This window comes from Capsicum annuum, chromosome 5 (genome assembly GCF_002878395.1).
Source record: "Capsicum annuum cultivar UCD-10X-F1 chromosome 5, UCD10Xv1.1, whole genome shotgun sequence".
Classification (NCBI taxonomy): domain Eukaryota; kingdom Viridiplantae; phylum Streptophyta; class Magnoliopsida; order Solanales; family Solanaceae; genus Capsicum; species Capsicum annuum.
Genome location: NC_061115.1, coordinates 158,477,855 through 158,491,655, shown reverse-complemented (window position 1 = coordinate 158,491,655; position 13,801 = coordinate 158,477,855). Strand labels below are relative to the sequence as shown.

The 13,801-nt window shown below is 37.8% G+C and overlaps 1 non-coding gene across 1 annotated transcript; it reads left to right on the top strand.

Annotated features, from left to right (window-relative positions):
• Positions 1 to 10,191: 10,191 nt before the first annotated feature.
• Positions 10,192 to 10,298, top strand: LOC124899007. Its single transcript, XR_007056146.1, has one exon. It is a non-coding gene; the product is annotated as a small nucleolar RNA R71 (small nucleolar RNA).
• Positions 10,299 to 13,801: the final 3,503 nt, after the last annotated feature.

The window sequence follows — 13,801 nt, the reverse complement described above, 5'->3', positions numbered from 1 at the left end:
ATTAAGTTAAGCTTGAGAAATACAGGGTATTACAATATCTCCCCCTTAGGAACATTCATTCCCGAATGAAACTGATTAAGCTGAGACATTGATAGACTGAGTTAACATGCTAAACATGCATATCTAATGCATGACTACCTGACTAAACTTCTGATAACTGAGCTTTCACGCTGAACATGCATATCTGATGCATGGAATACATGAATGAAGCTACTGATAAGCTGGGTTTTCATACCGAACATGCATATTTGATGCATGAGTACATGACTGAACTGATTCATGAATGCATGTCTGAATATGCAACGGTAATAAATACCAAGTTTATAATTATATCTGAACAAAGAACTGAGTAAGGCTAAGAAAGACTGTTACCTTAAGTCAGACCTGAGTTTGTGAAGAAAAGGTGAGGATAGTTGGTCCGCATATCTACTTTTGCTTCTCAAGTAGCTCTTTTAACAGACTAATTTTGTCAAAAAACTTTGACTAAGGGAACTTCTTTATTCCTCAGTCTGCAAATCTGATGATTGAGGATCTAGACTGGAACCTCTTCGAAAGAGAGATCATTATGAATATTTACACCCTCTAATGGAACTATGACTGCTGGGTCACTAATGCATTTCTTTATAAAGAAGATATGGAATAATGGATGCACTGAGGCTAGATCTGAAGGCAACTCTACCTCATAAGCTACCTTTTCAAAACGGCTGAGAATTCTATAAGGATCGACATATCGGGGACTGAGCTTTCCCATTTTGCCGAACCTCTTTACCCGTTCATGGGAGAGATTTTCAATAACACAAAATCACTGATCTCAAATTCGAGATCCTTTCTCCACACATCTGCATATGATTTCTATTAGCTCTGGGCAGCCCTCAGCCTTTCTCTAATTAACTGAACCTTCTCTAAGGCATCAAATACTAGATTAGGCCCTAATACTGTTGCCTCACCTACCTTAAACCAACTAATTAGAGATCTGCATCTCCTATCATAGAGAGACTCAAACGGAGTCATCTGAATACTGGAATGATAGGTGTTATTATGTGCGAATCCTATCAAAGGCAAGTGGTCATCCCAACTACCCTTAAAATCGACAACCCAGGCTCTAAGAATATCTTCTAGAGTATAAATGGTCCTTTATGCTTGACCATCTATTTGAGGGTGGAAGGCTGTACTGAGGTGAACTCGGGTACCAAGACCCTTTTGGAATGCTTTCTAGAAATGAGAGGTAAATTGGGTACCTCTCTCTGAGATGATGGATACTGAAACTCCATGTAACTTGAACAACTCTCTAATACAGAGTCTAGCATAGTCCTCAGCTGAATAGAAAGTATGGAATGATAATAAATGAGCTAATTTGGTCATCCTATCTATGATAAACCATATAGAATTATGCTGATGACGAGTACAAGGCAAACCCATCACAAAGTCCATGTTTACTTCTTTCTATTTCCATGTGGGAATACTGAACTCCTGCATAGACCCACTAGGCTTCTGGTGCTCAATCTGAACTTGATGACATGTAGAAAACTTAGCTACAAACTCTGAAATATCTCTCTTTATCCCATTGTACCAATAGATCTCCCATAAATCACGGTATATCTTAGTGGTCCCTGGATAAATAGAGTAACGCTCACCATGCACTTCTGCAAGAATTCATTGCCTCAAGTCGTCTACACCTGCCACACATCGCCGACCCTGACAACACAATACACTATCTCCCCCTTGGGAGAAAATCTTTATTTTTTAATCTCTGACTGACTCTTTCAACTTAACAAGACTGGGATCTCTATCCTATTTTTCAATCAGCTCAGAAACTAGAGAAGATTCAAAACTGTTTTGAACCCATATACTACCTTCTGCTGAATCGAATAAGCGGACACCTAGTCGGGCAAGCTGATTAACTTCTTAAACTAACTTCTTTTTACTGTCCTCAACATGAGCAACACTACCTATAGACAGTCTATTGAGAGCATCAACTACTATATTGGCATTGCCTGAATGATAAAGAACACTTATATCATAATATTTCAATAACTCTAACCTCCTTCTCTGACACAAATTTAAATATTTCTGAGAAAAGACATACTGAGGGCTTTTGTGATTTGTGAACATATCAACATGCGCCCCATACAAGTAATGCCTCCAAATCTTTAAGGCAAACACTACAGCTGCTAACTTGAGATCATGGGTCGGGTAATTCTTCTAATGGGGCTTAAGTTGTCTAGAGGCATAGGCTATGACCTTACCTCTCTGCATGAGGACACAACCCAAATCCTACTCTAGATGCATCACAATACATAATAAAACCATCTAAACTATCTGGTAGAGTCAAAACTGGGGTTGAAGTGAGTCTAGTCTTCAACTCCTAAAAACTCTTCTCACAGGAATCTGATCACTGAAATTGAACTTTATTCCAAGTCAATCTGAACATGAAGGATGCAATAGACGAAAACCCTTCAACAAACTGACAGTAATAGCCAGCTAAACTAAAAAAACTCCTGATATCTGATGGAGTGATAGTTCTAGGCCAGTTTCTCACTGCTTTAGTCTTTTGAGGATCAACTCTAATGCCATCACTAAAAATAATATGACCAAGGAACTCTACTGACCTTAGCAAAAATTTGCACTTACTGAATTTGGTGAATAGCTAATGAGTTCTGAGAGTCTAAAGTACTATTCTGAGGTGATCTGCATGATCATCCTTGTTATAGGAATAGACAAGAATGTTATCGATGAAGACTATAATGAACATGTCCAAGTACTGATTGAACATGCGATTCATTAAGTCCATAAAAGCTATTGGGGAATTGGTAATACTAAAGGACATGACTTGAAACTCAAAGTTACCATACCGGGTTTGGAAAGCTATTTTTGAAATGTCACATTCTCTGACTTTGAGCTGATGATAGCCTGATCTGAGGTCTATCTTATAAAAGTAACTAGCTCCCTGAAGTTGGTCAAACAAATCATCAATTCTAGGAAGTGGATACTTATTCTAGACTGTGACTTTGTTCAACTAACGGTAGTCAATACTCATTCTGAGAGAACCATCTTTCTTACGCACGAATAGAACTGGTGCACCCCATAGAAAAATGTTGGGTCTGATGAATCCCTTATCTAGGAGATTCCTTAACTATTTTTTTAATTCTCTGAGTTTCACTGGTTCTATTCTGTATGGCAGAATAGATATGGGCTGAGTATCTAGAGAAGGTCTATTCCGAAGTCTATTTCCCTAACGAGAGGAACTCCAGGAAGATCTTCAAGAAACACATCTAAGAATTTATTTACTACTGGAACTGACTCAAGAGTTGGAGTTTTTGAGTTAGAATAAAACTGACTCAAGAGTTGGGGTTTCTGAGTTAGAGTCTTTGACTTGCACAAAATGATAAATACATCCCTTGGATATTATTTTTCTCACTTTAAGTAATGAAATCAACTGACCCTTAAGCATTATGGTACTACCACTCCATTCAAGGACTGGTTTATTTTGAAACTTAAAATAAACTATTCTATTTCTACAATCAACTGAGGCATAGCATAAATGGAGCCTATCTATGCCAAGAATGACATCAAAATCTGCCATCTCTGGCTCTACTATGTCTGCTGAAGTAACTTTATGAGATATCATAATCGGATAGTTCCTGTATACCCATCAAGCTATGATAGATTTACCCACTGGGGTAGAAATTGAGAAAGACTGCTAAGATTTCTGGATTGACTCCGAAGTTAATGGCTTTATAGGGAGTTACAAAAGATGAAGAAGATCCCAGATTTAGAAACGTATAAATATGTAAATGGAATATCTATAATGTACCAGTGACCATATCAGGAGAATTTTCCTGATCTTGTCTGGACTGAAGTGCATAAAGCCTATTTGGGCGTTGCCCACTGGTGGTAATAGAAGCAGCACCCTGCTGATTCAGGTGACCTGACTGAGCTGAAGAACGAGTATGCTAACCCTGATAACCTGATTGAGGACAATATTTGACTCTGTGGCTAGGCTTGCCACACCCGAAACAAATATCACTGCTAGCTCTGTAGATACCCTTATGGTTTTTACCATATTATTGACATAGAGGATTTGCTCAAACACTGTGGATACTACTCTGAGACTTAGAGCCTCGCTTCATATCGTTGTTACCATTTTTGAACTTAGAGACTAGAGCACTAGCTAAGGACGAAGCTGTAACTAAAGACTTTAGACAAAACTGGGAACAATTACCACCCTCTGACTTAGGCTGATTAAAATTAAAGCTACCTATTCTAGCTCTCTTGTTTTGATTATTTTTCTATCTGATCTTAGCCTTTTCTATTTACTGAGCATAGACCATGAGTTTGGATATGTCCATCTCCTTAATCAACATTGTGTTCTGCACTCGTTAACCACACTATCTGACACCCTAGATACAAACTTGCTCATTCTGTACCTTTTGCCTGCTACTACATGGGGAGCTTACTTGGCTAACTGATTAAACTTGGGGAAATACTCTTTCACGTTCATACTGCCTTGTATGAGGTTGATGAACTCTAACACCTTGGCTTCTCTCAGCTCTAAGGGAAAGAATATCTCTAGGAAAGTAGTAGGAAACTCTCCTCACTCTATGGGCTTTGCATTTATGCCCTGTCTACCTTCCACTGCTTAAACCACGTATGAGCTACATCTTGTAGCTGATAGAAAGCTAACTTAATACTCTCACTGGAAGTCACTCCCATAATGTCTGTGACTTTCTGAACCTGATCGAGGAACTCCTGTGGATCCTCTTCTAACATAGATCCTGAGAATAAGGGAAGATTCATTTGGGTAAAGTCTTGAATCCTGGCTACAGCAGTATTGGACACTGGGTTGTCCTGAACAACAGTTGGCCGTTCATCCTATGCTATGATGGAGTTGGCTAGAGTATGAATATAACTCTGAATTTTGTATGGGAGACATGCTCGTCCAGGGGATCTGCCTGAACGGGCTTAGGTGCTGACTGATTTTTGATTCTTCTTTTGTTAGTCTTTTAGGAGGCATGTTCTGTAAATTAAAAGGAGGAAACGAATTAGACTGAGAGTTTAACTTGAGCTTATGCTTACTTGCACGACATGAATACTAAAAGAAAGGAAATTGTTTCCTAAAATATCTCATAGCCTCCTGTCCATAAGTGTGGCGCGCTACACACCCATGCACAAGACTCTACTAGATGTGGCTTTCAGACTTCCTAGGACACTGTTGAAACTTAGGCTCTAATACCAAGTTTGTAACTCCCCGAGTCTGTACCCCAGACACTACACAGTGCCACGACCCCGAAGGACCACAAGCTAACTCATGACTGATATCTGCTGTGAGCACTGAATAATATATTAAGATAAATGCAGAATAATAGGCTGAAATTCCATAAGGTTTAAATATCTAAAATACTACTGAAATATTAAACTGTAATAAAAATCTATTAAATAGAATACTATCTGAAAACTAGTCTAAAAAACCTCTAAACTAAACTGTCTGAATATGGAGTTGATAGGACAATCCCCCAACTAACTTCATCTACTGAAATACTGAGTCTACTAAAATAATAAAATGAAAGAATATCCTTGAAAGATGAGGACTCACTACTAATCTACTATTGTTGGTTGAATCTGAATCTATCTATGCGCGGTAAGGAACTTGAACGTCCAAACCTATGATATAAGACATCATAGAACAAAGAAAGAGTATGTGTTAGTACGTCGAATGTACTAGTATACTAGATGGGGTAAGGCTGAATGCAAGGGTTCATATACATGAACAATAACTGACTGGATGATATAGTGCAACTGAATATGAGAGTACATGGATAACTGATACTACTGTAAATACTATGTGTGCATTACTGTGCATATAGATAAATACTGTTACTGAGCTTGTCTGAAGCTAAGTCCTGAATTCTGATATTGAGTAACTGATATCTGAAGTTACTGATAATTGATTTACTAATACTGGTTGACTGTATTTTATAGTCCTGATTTTGTAGAACTGAATTAAGTTCTATTCTAAAGACTGAAACTGAGACTGTTGGAGGTAATCATCTAATCGACATACCCCAAATAAGATAAGTAAGTTGGGGTCCAACTTGTGACCCTAGTTGGAAGGGTGTCAGTACCGTGCCACGGGTAAAGACACTAAAAAGTTATCCTCATCTGGTAAGTACTCTAATGAGAATGGTGGAACCCTCATCTGTCAGGTTAAAATACCTTATAAACCCTCATCTAGTAAGTTTGATGTCTCAACCTACACAGGCTACGTAGTTCTAGAATGCAAGGATTGCTTCTAGAGATCACACCACCTACTAGCAGGTGATCCCCCATCCTTGGATTCACTCGGTGCTGAATCCTACTCCCAACTGAAAGACACTGAACAGAGTATACCGAACTAGATTGAACTGATACTGAGCTTACTGAGTTTTCCTAAGTTTGGTAACCGACTGAGTTCTACCGAGTTCTGTAACTGAATGAGAGTACTACTAATCGTGACATGACTGAGGTTCTATAACTGACACTGGCTCTAGGCGCACAGCTAAATTTTTGGGTATTAAATTCCCCCAAGACTCGATAGCATGAAAAGTAAAGCATAATATACTCTTGAAAATCATAATCATTCATGGAGATATTTTCTTAAACACTTGTAGGGCATAAGCTTATACATATACTAACATCCCATGATTTCATTAATTCATTCACACAAACAGTCTATCAAACACCCAGAGAGCATAACTTAATGCACATAATCATGGTTAACATATAAGCATGGCAATTACAATGCCCTAACGTGCAAATCCATGGATTATGACATGGGAATTTCATAATTCAATGTACATGATATTCAAACTTCATGGAATCTACAATTAATCATGAATTGGAACTCATTTTATATCAAAAACACTAATACAATCAAATTTCAAGCATGTAAATCATAAATCATAGATCTTGAAGTTTTAAAAGTGGATTCGTGGACTCTATGGGTGAAAGGATCCCATAGATGAACACTTAACATACCTTGGAATATTTGTTCTTAAAGATTCTTGAAGAAATTCTTGAGATTGATCTTGATTTCTTGGAGCTAGAGTTTGTTTTATTGAGAGAGAATGCTTTTAATTTGTGGGAAAATTGATTAAGAATGACCTTTAAAACATTTTTAGGGATTAAATCCTGTATCTGGGCATGCAAAAATCATGGGAAAAGACCAATTTATACCTGTACATCACTTTAAATTTTTGAGAAATTTTCCTGACCTAGACCCCTGGTACGAGCGATGCTATCTCGCCGTGTCTCTGGAAAATGACAACTGGGAACTGAGGGCTTGGCCTGATGCAGTGGGATCGTGGCGCCCCTTTGGTTCTAAAATCTTGACTCATCGCGATGCGGTAGGATCGCGTTGATACACTGGAAAATGATAAATATGAAAATAAGCCTTCATGCGATGAGCCAATATCACGGAGCAACACTAGAAACTGACAATTGTCATTTTGACATACTTCGCGATGTGTTACTGGCCTGAATAATGGTGTTTAATGACTGAAACTTAAAATAGCCATAACTTCTTACCCGGGTATCGAATCTAGGCGAATTTTATATTGTCGGAAAGCTAATTCAATTTCCTATACAATAGAAGGCTTTAAACTAAAAATACTGAGTATTTAGAATTTTTTATATTAGATAACTCATGAACTAAGGGTTAAGTTAAGCTTGAAAAATAGGGGGTATTACATATAGGCAAGTAAACATCGTCTTCTCTTGATCCTCGGGAGAAATGTTGATCTAATTATAACCTGAGTAACCATCAAGAAAACAATAGTACTCCTGCCCTACCAACCTATCTAACATCTGATCAATGAATGGGATAGGGTAGTGGTCGTTTCTTGTGGCTTCACTCAACACCCGGTAGTCAATACAGATTCTCTATCTAGTCACCATGTGAGTGGGAATTAACTCATTTTTACTTCATTAGTAACCACAGTCATCCCACCTTTCTTTGGGACACAATGTATTGAGCTTATTCACTTGCTGACTGAAATCGGATAAACAATCCCATTATCGAGCCACTTAATGACCTCTTTCCATACCACATCTTTCATCACTGGATTCAACCTGTGTTGTTGCTACACCCTAGGTTTGAAACCTTCTTCCATGTATATCTTGTGCTTGCAAAAAGCTGGATTTATTCCTGTAATGTCAGATATTTGCCACCCGATCGCCTTCTTCCTCCTTTTCAACACTATCATTACTTCTTGTACCTGTATATCAGATAATTCTGTAGACAAAATAACAGGTAAGGTATCATTATCACCAAGGTAAACATATTTCAAGTGATAAAGAAGAACCTTAAGCTCCAATTTTAGAGCTTCATCGATTGAATCTTTGGGGAATGGACTAATTGGCTTGTTCAATGGCTCAAAAGGCAATTTTCTTATTTCAATGACCGCTGAATTCATGACTTAGACTAATGCTAATGCTTCCACATCTCCATAAAGATCACGACCTACCAAAGCTCACTCTAATAGATCTTTTAACAATAACATCCTATGACCAGACTCAAGATCTATAACAAATATGGCAGACAACTCCTCATATATAGATGGCAATTTTAGCGCCTTATAAATATCAAAATCTTTCACTTTATCGTGTGCTCTCATTATCATTTTCCCTGCCGCTACATCAATTAATGACTGTCCCATTGCTAAGAAGGGTCATCCTAAAATAAATAGAATAACAGGATCATCTTCAAAGTCAAGAATTACAAAATCTGCTGAAAAGATTAAGAATCCCATTTGCAGTAAGACATCTTCGATAACACCATTAGGCCTAGCAAGGGACCTATCTGCCAACTGTAAAACAATAGTAGTGGGTTTGGGACTCCCAAGATCCATCTTTCGGTACTAAGATGTAGGCATAATATTGATGCCAGCCCCTAAATCACACAAGCCATGAGAACTAATGGTCTGTTGAATGGTAATCTGCAAAGTGAAACTACCTGGACCCTTTAGCTTCGTGGACAATTTGTTTTAAATCTTGGATGTGCGCTCCTCAGTAAGTACAACTGTAATATATTTTGAAAACTAGTTTTTATTTGCCACTATACCCTTCAGGTATTTCGCATATTTCAGAACACTTTGTAGAATATCAATAAGAGGAAGATTTACATGAACCTGCTTCAGAAGATCTAAGAACTTTTTATAACTCGCCTCCCCTTGATGCTGCCTTGATCTTTGAGAAAAGGGTAAAGGTAAAGTCTTCTTTTCTAGGTGAATTTTATTACTTACCATTTTTTTGCTTCTTTCTCCGCATTGTCTTTAGAATCATCATCAGTGACTGTGGGACTAACCTGCTCCTGAACTATCTCCTTGGTTTGCAACTCACTCCTTATTGTAACCGTATTTACCTGCTTTGGATTTGCCTCTGTATCGCTAGGTAATGCTCCTCGAGGTCTTGTATTCTGTGCTTCTACAATTTGACCAAGTTGCAACTCCAGATTTCTCATAAACAATTGTTGACTCTTCAACTTTACTGCAAACTGCGCTTGTTGAGTATTTATTTCTACCGTGAATTGTGCTTGCTGAGCCATAAACTGCTTCATTAACTCCTCCATATTGCTAGCTTGAGCAGTAGCCTGATTGTTCTGAGTCGGTTGTTGATTTGGTTGCACTAGCCCCTTATACTGATTTGAGTTCTTCTCCTAATTTCCACCCTATGAGAAATTGGGATGGTTCCTCCAGTTGGGATTATACGTGTTGCCAAAATTTTGCTGTCCTTGACAATTTACATTGCCCATGTAGTTGACAGAATCTGGATTAGCCGTACAAACATCTGCTGAATGCTCACCACTTTCATAAACCTCACACTAAGAATTCGCCTGTTGACTGCATTAGCTGTAGCTGCTATTTGTGCAACCCCCAACTTTATGTTATTAAGATGAGTAATCATATGATTTTGCATTGCTTTAATCTATGCTTGTAATGTAGTAAATTGGTCTACCTCCAGTACCCCTGCAACCATTCTAGGAGCACTCCTCGAATCAGCATGCCAGTCAGGATTCCCCTGTGAAATCAGATTCAACAGTTTGTACCATTCATTATACATCTTCTTAAGAGCCTGCCCACCTACTGCTGAATCCAATAAAATCTTCATGTTTGGTCCAATCCCTCAATGAAAGTATGAACTAGAACATCATTGGACTGATAATGATAAGGGTAATTTCTGAGCATACCCTTAAATCTCTCCCAAGCTTGGTAGATATTCTCTCTTTCTTTTTGTTTAAAACTCAAGATCTCGCTTCTTAAACGTGCAATCTTCCCTGATGTAAAGAATTGAATAAGGAAATTCTGAGCTAAATCTTCCCATGAAGTGATGGAGAGTGGTGGTTCAGCATGTAACCACCTTTTTTCTTCCCCCATTAGAGAGAAAGGAAAGAGTGTCAATCTAACATAATTAGAATTCACCCCTTCAAAAATATAAGTATCGCTTATTTTTAGGAAAGTCTGTATGTCCTGCTGCGGGTCTTCATGTGAAAGGCCATGGAATTGTCTTGCGGAATTCAATAATTGCACCATATTTTTGTTTCAATTCAAATCGACTACCTGGTTTGGGCTTGCGAATACTGTTCATCACATGGTTCGTAAGTAGGATTGCCACCTCACAAATAGGTCTAGCAACTGGTTGAGCAGGAATAATTGGGATAATTAGAGGTGGGACATTTCCAGCATTTGGATCTATTGGACCATTTTATTCACTCATTCTTCCCCTTTGTTGAAAGACTTGTTCTTGTTCTGCAAAAGGCTCTACCAACTCTTTATCTCTCGCCAGTCCTGTATTCATCTAAACCTGCAAAAATTCAGCTGCTAAGATGAAGTTATTAACACTTAAACTTATTATCAAAAATAAAAAATTTAGCAATTTACTAATTATACTAGTCCTCGGCAACGGCGCCAAAAACTTTTCGCGACTCAAACGCACACGCTAGTGCATGCGATCGTACAAGTAATATAGTAACTTAGACAGTCATATATCGTTCCCATAAGGACTAAGCAACTAGAAATTTAACCAACTTTTAGTTTTAGACAATGGGCATTAAGTGTTGTAAAGTATCAAGATGATTGTAAATTTAAGAATAAAAATGTAAATTAATAAATAAGAAATAATAAGTTGTGACTAGATCAAAGCAAGCAACGGTTGTAAACAATAATAATGAGAATTCTAGGGTTGAGTTTTTTCGAACAATCATACAAATCTTTATTCTTATAGCAGTCTAATTAGTTATCAGGTTGTTGGTTCGCAAGGTTTATGCTATGATTTTGGTTTCCCGATCTCAAATTTTCTATCTATTGAATATTGTAGCTTCAACTCCCGCAGAGATAGAACAATTCCTCTAGATTCATAAAGTTATCTTCTTGCAATTGAACCAAATAGGACTTCTTGGTATATCCGCACAGTAGAACCATTATTTATTATGTTATAATTCAGTTGCTTAACAGTATGCTAGTTCATGGGTCAGCTTAGGATCACTTGTGGTTCCAACCACTATGTGGCGTTCAGGGTGTACTCTCGGGGCGTTACACTGAGCAGCAAACAATTTAGCAATAATATGAAAAGACTGGAAAAATTCCGTATTAGTCACCTCACCCTGAGGAAGCCTAGTATCAACTAGAGGAACTCCACCACTATTAGGGATAGGACCCTGAGATCGAAGACGAACTCCAGACGTGGGACGTACCCCATCAATATTATCCCTAGATAGGACTAAAGAGTTTTCTTGTGTTCTAGATTGTCGATGCATGATATGAAAGGTGAACAACTAAGGATTAGAGAGGAATTTCGAGACTTAGACTCCAAACTTGAAAATAGAATACCAAAAAAGTGAAACATTCCTAAATGCCTTATGACTCTCTCTTATGAGTGTGGCATGCTACACACCCCTAAAAGAGACTCTACTCAACATGACTTTGTGGACTCCCAATTGACCATGAACCTAAAGCTCTGATACAAACTTGATATGACCCGACCGAGGGCCTTCTCGTAATGGTCATCCCAAGTCCAACTAGGACCGGAGACCACCCCCTATTACCCAACCCAACCATCATTAGCATACCTTGAGTCAGCTAAATTTCAAACAAATAGCAAGATAGCATATCTAGAAAAGGACTGACTTTGGGATAGGTCTATTCCTAGACCAACCCTATCAAGTCATCCCATCACACCAAATTGTATCAACTAAACTACTAAACCAAACCGATATCAAAATAAGGGCCATAAACCAGGCCATTACCAAATAAGTTCCAAAATCTAATATGATTAATACCAAAATGAAATACGATGGAACAGTGAGAAATTATGTCCAAGGATGTCAGCCTGAATTCTAATGCCCATATTAAGGCCAACACCAATACCAATCTCGTCCATTCCAACCCATAACGGTACCACAAAGCCTCTAACCAAAAGAGTAAGAATATCTGGTTGGGACATTCCCCCAACCATAACCCAAACCAATATTCAAAAATAAATCAAAATGTCTAAAAATATTCATAATAAGAAATGGAGCCTTCCTGAACGATGGAAGCTTACCTCTTTGATCCAATAATTTTCCATGAGTCAATTATAATATAGGAGGAGTAGAATGGCCGGTTCCTGCATATCATGGGTATACAACCGCCCGTAAATGGGTTAGCGAGTGATCGCTAGTATGAACTCAGGATAAGGATAAAATAATTCTATTTACAAAACCAAGTAAGACAATCCATATATATATATATATATATATGTATATATAACCATGCCGGGAAAGGAAACCGAGTTTAACATCTTACTAAAACCATTACCTAGGCTGTTGACAGCGCCCAAGCGCACACGAAAGTGTACGTGGTCTTATCAAGTAATAAAGTAGATTCAAGGAAGCCCAAGTATCGATCTCTCAAGGACTTGCATTTGCCACCTATCCAATTCTAGTTTAACCAATTAAGGAGAGGATCAAATAGAGTTTTAAAGTTGTAAATTAAAACTAAACTAAACTAAGGTGAAAAAGTAATGCTTAGGACAATCTATGGATATTAGCCCAGGGTTAAAGCTTATGAACAATCATACTACGTTATTGAACTTCATTCGTTAAATTGTTTATCTTGGTTGTTGATTCATAGGGTTAATTGCATGATTACGGTTTCCCAACCTCTAATCATTTACCTAAGTTAAACCTTACAACTACATCGTTGAGGGGGGATGTAATAGTTCACTTAAGTTCTTTATAAATATCATCCTACATGTGATTCAAGTAAGGCTTCTAGGTATATCCCTGTCCTAGATGATAATTCAAAATCCTTATTTTATAAAAGACTACGAACCTTACCTTTCTTATACCCATGTTCTATCTCTCTATTCCCTCTCCCGAGTTCACAAAGTTGACAATTGATGTATTCTAAGGGTAGATAATCCTTAAAATAGTTAAAATAAGAATAAACAAACAACCAATAATGATAAGAAAAATTAACGAACTTAATTCAAAATGAAAGTAGTCATGATCTTGGCCTTAACTCTGAAAAGGGAATTTTAGCCTTGAATGGATATATTCATCATCCAATCCCTTGTAATGATGATACAAACCATTAAAGAAACTAAATTAAAGATAATAAAAGCCTAAAGAGACGTTGTGGTAGTCTCCAATGCTCCAACATGTCCAAAAGTATGTAAAAAATGTGATATAACATGTATTTATAGTATAGGAGCAAGCCCAATCCGTGTTGGAATTGAAAACCTTAGGTTATTGAGCCCGAGAGTGGGTGGGGCACCGCCCTAGTTAGAG